This window comes from Tamandua tetradactyla, chromosome 13 (genome assembly GCF_023851605.1).
Source record: "Tamandua tetradactyla isolate mTamTet1 chromosome 13, mTamTet1.pri, whole genome shotgun sequence".
Taxonomy (NCBI): Eukaryota; Metazoa; Chordata; class Mammalia; order Pilosa; family Myrmecophagidae; genus Tamandua; species Tamandua tetradactyla.
Genome location: NC_135339.1, coordinates 57,385,211 through 57,392,482, shown reverse-complemented (window position 1 = coordinate 57,392,482; position 7,272 = coordinate 57,385,211).

The following is a 7,272-nucleotide window of genomic DNA, read 5'->3' as shown; positions in this document are numbered from 1 at the left end:
CAGGTGAAAGTATGTTCAGTGAAATAAGAAAATACCACTCTATTTTCAAAACAAGGAAATAATACTCTTGGATAAAATAAAGTTGCTGGCAATTTAGGCCACCACATTAGCAGTAACGTGGCTGGGATGTCTACTACCAATGCTTGACAACTGTCTTGGTTAACATTTTAATGTGTAGAAAATCATATTATAATACGTGTTTGTTAATTAGCTGAACAGTATGATGAAATGGTTCCTTTCGTGTGAGTATTCTAAACCATGGGACATGTAGATGAATATGAATTTTCTAGAAGTTCTTGTTAAGCATTATGTGGCTTCCTTTGCTTATTAAAGATAATTATACCCTCTTTTATCTTATTTTAATGTGTATTAAGCAGGTGTTAAACTTGACATGAAGTTCAAAGTCAGATGAGGGCAAAACTAAATTATAAGCCAGTTCCTAGGAGTGGGGGCAGAAAAGCAGACATTTATGAACACTAAGAAACAGAAGAGATACCACTGTGAGTAGCCATGTTCAAGGTCTTAGGTTATCCCATAAATGTACTAGACTTTGCCATATCAAAGCTTTTTTTTTCTTTAACTGTGTATTTCAAACAACACCGAAATGATAAAGCTGCTAATTAAGATAAAATCAAATATTAATGAGAAGCACACAGTTACTGAATAAGATAGCAATCTCTCAAAAGATTTTAAAAGGCTAAAATGTAATGATTTCAGAGTAATTCAGACTCATTTAAAGTCTGAAGTATTTCTGAGTCTGAAGTAAAGATAACTATTTTAAATATCATATACTTTCTATGATTACTATCTATATTCATTTTTTTTTTTTGACAATGAAGTCAGTATAAATGAGTTTGGAAAATTTTGTATGAGAGGTTTTGGGATACTATTTATTAAAACAATGGAATCATTTAGAATGTACCAGAAGGGATACCTCACAATCCTTAATTTAAAGGAAAGAGAGGTTAGCATTTTGTAAAGCAAAGCATCTATTTGTACTATGAAATATCAGTTCTCTAGTTTTTCAATTTCTTTCAGTGGTACATGGAAACTTTTTTCTAGTTAAGTAAATAAAGCCTCATTAATTCTATTATTACCACAGTGGCCCTGGCCTCCTAATAACTTTTTCTGCCCCAATCCACTTTCCTCTCCAAAGTGGCCCATTCCAGCTAGGTGGAAGAGCATAGCCATGGGCTTATACTATTTACAGTTAGTTGGGTGGTGGAAAAGGAGACACTCACCAGAGAGAAATGTATTTTGTAGCAGCTAAAGAAGGAAACAAACTCCTCAGCTGCTGTTTCCTATTTCTGTTTCAAGAATGCTCTCTTCTCATAGTGGGAATATTGCAAACTAGATTGCAGAGGGGGTAATAAAAGGGCTATAAGTTTTTTCAGATGAATAAATGAGATGGGAAGGCTAGCCATGATCTTAAAATACTGAATACTTCTCAATTTTCCATCTATGAAGGGAAGCATGCCCAAATCAATAAACACCAAAATCAACCAAGGTAATCCTATTTCACCTTTTCTGCCAATGCCACACACCTAAATACCAAGAAATGATTCCCTGAAAATTCCCTCAGCAAGTTTTGCCAAATGAGATCCCTAAGAGTCAAGGCATTTTGCTAATAAGGAAACTGATCAGCTGCTAATATGAAGCCTCATAAAATAAGCTAGAAAGCATTCCCTCTCCTTCCATTTACTGGAAGAGATTGTACAGAAATTGTATCATTTCTTTATTAAATGTTTGGTAGAATTCACCAGAGTAACCATTTGGGCCTGGTGCTGTTTTGGAAGATTAATTATTGATTGAGCTTCTTTAATACATATAGGCTGTACCAGTTTGAAAAGGTTTATGTACTCTAGAAAAGCTGTTTTAATCCTAATCCCGTTTTGTGAAGGCAGCCATTTCTTCTAATCACTATTCAGTACTATATGTTTGCAACTGTAATCAGATCATCTCCTTAGAGATGTGACTCAATCAAGAGTGGTTGTTAGGGCGGGCCACGGTGGCTCAGCAGGTACGAATGCTTGCCTGCCAAGCCTGAGGACCCGGGTTTGATTCCCGGTGCCTGCCCATGTTTAAAAAAAAAAAAAAAAAAAGAGTGGTTGTTAAACTGGATTAGGTGGAGACATGTCTCTACCCATTTGGGTGGGTCTTGATTAGCTTACTGGAATCCTATAAAAGAGGAAACATTTTGGAGAATGGAGATTTCAGAGAGAGCAGAAAGAATGACACAGTCATGAGAAGCAGAGAGTGCACCAGCCAACAACCTTTGGAGATGAAGGAAATGCTCCTGGGGAGCTTCGTGAAACAGGAAGCCAGGAGAGAAAGTTAGATGATGCTGTGTTCGCCATGTGCCTTTCCAGATGAAAGAAATCCTGACTGTGTTCGCCAGGTGCCTTCTCACTTGAGAGAAACTCTAAACTTCATCAGCCTTCTTGAACCAAGCTATCTTTCCCTGGATGCCTGAGATTGGACATTTCTATAGACTTGTTTTAATTGGGACATTTTCTTGGCCTTAGAGCTGTAAACTAAAAACTTATTAAATTTCCCTTTTTAAAAGCCATTCTGTTTCTGGTATATTGCATTCTGGCAGCTAGCAAACTAGAACATAGGCCTATTCAAATTATCTATTTCTCCTTGTGTTAAGATTTAGTAGATTGTAACTTTAAAGGAATTGGTCCATTTCATCTAAGTTGTCAACTTGTGGGCAAACAATTTCATTATTCTTCTAATGTTCATGGATGGAATCAGCAGTGATGGTCCCAATTTTCGTTTCTGATATTAGTAATTTATCTCTCTTCTTTTTTCTTGGTTAGCCTGACTAAATGCTTATGAATTTTGTTGGTGTTTTCAAAGAACCAGCTTTTGGTTTCATTGAACCAATGTTGTTTTCCTGCTTTCATTCATTTCTATTTATTTCTTTTTTTCTGCTTACTTTAGATTTAATTTAATTTTCTTTTTCTAGTTTCCTAAGATGAAAGCTTACTGATTTGGGATCTTTCTCCTTTCTATTATATGCCTACAATGTTACAAATTTCTAAGCACTGCTTTTACTATATCCTATACAGTTTGATAACTTGTGCTTTCATTTTCATCTACATCGAGATATTTCTTAAATTTCTCTGAGACTTCTTCTTTGACATGTTATTTAGAAGCGTGTTGTTTAATCTCCAAATATTTTCTTATTTTCTCAGCTGTTATTGATTTCTAGTTTGATTCTATTGTGCTCTGAGAATTCTTTATATGATTTCTGACCTATTAAATTTGTTGAAGTGTGTTTTATGGCACAAGTCGTGGTCTATATTTGATGTGAGCCTTAGAAGAATGTATATTCTGTTGCTGAATGAAGTATTCTACAAATGTCAATTAGGTCCAGATGACTGATGTTGCTGTTCAACTATACCCTTGTACTGATTTTTTGCCTGGTGGATCTATTACTGGCAGAGGGATGTTGAAGTCTACAATAATAGATTTTTCTATTTTATTCCTTGGAATTCTATCAATTTTTAACTCAAGTATTTTGAAGCTCTGTTGTTAGGCACAAAGACATTAAGAATCATTGTCTTCTTGAACAACTGACATCTATGATTATGTAACGACCCCTCTTTATTCCAGATAATTTTCCTCATTCAGGTATCTACTTTGCCTGAACTTAAAATAGCTACTCCAGCTTTCTTTTGATGAGTGTTAGCCACGTATATTGTTCTCCATTCCCTTACTTTTACTCTATGTTTGTATTTAAAGTGGGCTTCTTATGGATAACATGTAGCTTGGTCTCGTTTTTTTCTTTAAAGACTCTGGAAGTCTGTCTTTTGGTTGGTATATTTAGACCATTCACATTTAAGGTGATCACTGATATCATTGGGTTAATATCTACTATGTATTTTTTTCTCTTCTACTTTTCCTGCTTTCTCTAGTTTCAATTGAGCATCTAATATGATTCCATTTTATCGTCTGTCTCAGCGTATCACTTATACTTCTTTTAAAACTCGTTCTACTGGTTGCCCTAGAGTTTGCGATATACACCTACATCTAATTTAAGTCCACTTTTGAACAGCATTATACTGCTCCACACTTAGTGTAGGTACCTTATCAGTATATTCCCATTCCTTCCTCTTGTCCCTTGTGAAACTGCTTTCATTCATTCCACTTAGTCTAAGCTACAATCATCCAATATATGATTGCTTTTTTTTTGTTATATATAGATCAGTTAAGAATGAGAAAAGTAAATTTTCTATTTTACCATCACTTAATTCTCAAATACTCTTCCTTCATATAGATTAAGGTTACTGACCTGTATCATTTTCTTTCTTTCTAAAGAACTTCGTTTGACATTTCTTGGAAGGTAGATCTATTGGTAACAAATGCCTTCGATTTTTGCTCATCTGACAAAGTATTTCTCCTTCACTTTCTTTTTTGGTGGGGGGCGGAGCGATGCACGGTCCAGGAATCAAACCCGGGTCTCCTGCAGGGAAGGTGAGCATTCTACCACTGAACCATCCGTCTCCTTCACTTTTGAAGGGTAATTTCACTGGGTACAAAATCCCAGCTTGATTTTCTCTTCAATACTTTAAATATTCCACTCCACTCTTCTTCTGAAGAGAAGTACAATATAATTCTTATCTTTGTTTCTATATTGGTAAGGTGCCCCATACTACCACAATCCTCTGGCTTCTTCCAAGATTTTCTATAGTTTGAATATGGTATGCCTTAGTTGTCTTTGCTTGTTTTTGTTGTTTTTATCCTGCTTGGTGTTCTTGCACTTCCTGGGTCTGTAGTTTGATGCTTGTCAGTAATTTTGGAAAATTCAGAGACATTATTATGTTACAACTTTTGTATTTGTCTCACAGTTCTTGGATACTCTGCTTTGCCTTCTTCATTCTCTCTTCACATTTCACGTTTGGAAATTTCTAGTGCCATGTCTTTGTCAGCTGTATCCAGTCTTCTGATGAGCCTAACAAGAGCATTCTTCACCTGTTAAGAGTGCTTTTGATTTCTATTATTTCTTCTTGAGTCTTAGTTTCTCTCTGCTTGTATCACACATTGGTTCTTCCATGTTGTCCACTATTTCCATTAAAGCTCTGAGACATAAACCATAGTTCTTTTAAATTTCTGGTGTGATCATTCCAACATCTCTGCCATATCTTAGTATGGTTGTTAGGCTTGTTTCAGACTTTTTTCTGCCTTTAAATATACTTTGTAATTTTTTGTTGAATGCCAGACAGTGTATCAGGTAAAGGAAACTGAGGTTTAATGAAAAGTTTCCATTCAACTGAGTAGGCTGCTCACTTTTTGCTGTAGCTATGGGTGTCAGAGGCTAAAATTTCTACTGGTGTTTTTGTCTCCTGTTGTCCCTTGTTGTCTTTGGGTTTTTCTAGAGACTCCTTAAGTAAGTTCTCAGTCTTGCAGTTCTTTTCAGTTGTAATTTCATTATTATATAGGAGGCTTAGTGATGCTATGATAAAGTGTGATGGGAGGGGAAATGCTGTATAATCTTATCACTTGGTCTTCACCTTTTAGTGAACCTATACCCCTAGTCTGCAACTTCAACATGTGCCTCTCATTAATTGCCCCCACCTCCACCCCCTTCCACCTTAGGTGAAACAGGAAAGCTGGGGGGGGGGGGGGGGGAGAGGGTGAATGGGATATTTCCCTTCCAAATCAAAGGACAGAGGGGGCTGAAGTTCGGTATTTCCTTTTCCCCACATTGGTTAGACTCTTTCCTTGAAGGCAGTTCTTTTCTAAGAACAGATGTTCTGGGTGTGTTTCAGAATGGTTATTTTCCCCTTACCCTTCCAGGTTCTAATAAAGGAAACAGAGCCCAAAACCCAACCCAAATGAGTCATATTCCAAGTTATGGAAGCAGACACTCAGTGGTGAAATGGAATTACTTAAACACACACACACACACACACACACACACACACACACACACAGAGGTTTTAACTATTTGAAATTAATGCAAAATATTGTCTTAACCCCACTTCCATTCTGAAATTTCCAATCCCTCATCCCAAGAACACCTATGTCTTTCTCTTAACAGTTACTGCATGATCCTGAAACAACTAGTTTTTAGATCTATTTCCCATCCTACCTGGACATAATCACAGAAGTCCTGCTTGATCTTATTCTTAATCTCTCCCTAAACTGCATTACTTTTAGTACATTATCTATTTTATCCATTAATCATTTTAATTATATTTACAATGTTTTCATTTTTATATATACCACCATAGTGCTAGCTTTATATACATAAATTTTAATTTTTATGCCTTCTCTTTTGTACAGTCTGGTACGCATCACAATGGTATTAAACTGATTTTAGTAAAAGACAAGAGCAGGCCCTTGAGGAAATTTAAGCAGGAGGTTAATAAATTATGGCCTGTGGACTAAACCTAGGTGGTTGCCTGTTTCTGTAAATATTTATCAAAACATACTCATTCATTCATTTACTGCTTTTGCATTATTAGAATTGAGTCAGAAACTGTAAAGCCTAAACAACTTACTGTGTTTTATAGAAAAAAAGCAATGATCTCTTAATGAAAAAACATTTTCATAAAAACAATTGCATGTCAATCTGTGATGAATCCTTGGTAGAATAGGAAAGTAGATATATATTCATTCATATGACTATGTATTCATATTTTTATATGAATGCCAAATAGTGAGAGGCCCAATTCAACAGAAATATACAAACAGGAAAAAATAAATTCCTCCCCAGAGGTTATGACTGTAAAAATAAAACTATTATTCTTGTAATAAAAACCTCAAGCTACTGAATACATTTTAAAGGGCTATTTTTGCTCAGTTTCAGCCAGGAGGAAAGTAAGGTTTTATTTGTTTATCTGCTCTGGAAATAAACTCTATGCAGGTTTGCCTCCTTCAGAATTACCAAGGATAGCAAAAATAGAAAAGAATATCTGGGCTGTTTTAAGTGGCTTTTAAAATGTTAAGGCAAGAGGTGTCAGTTTGTATTTCAACACTAGATTTCTTTACTGGTATTGTTATTCTGATAAAGAAATGTATTTTTATAGTGCTTCAAATACTAGCAAGACTGTTCCTTCTTTGCTCACTCTATTCATAACAGAAGATAAAGCATGTCTATCTATAACAGAGCATTTCAATTTTCTTGATGTTAGGGTACTGAAGTACCCAAGCCTCTCTAATGGCTTAATTTGCAAGCATAGTTGAAGGAAAATTATGGGAAATGTCACCCTTCGCGAACAAAATTTCACCTGTGATTTGGGGGGAGAAAATTCCACACTT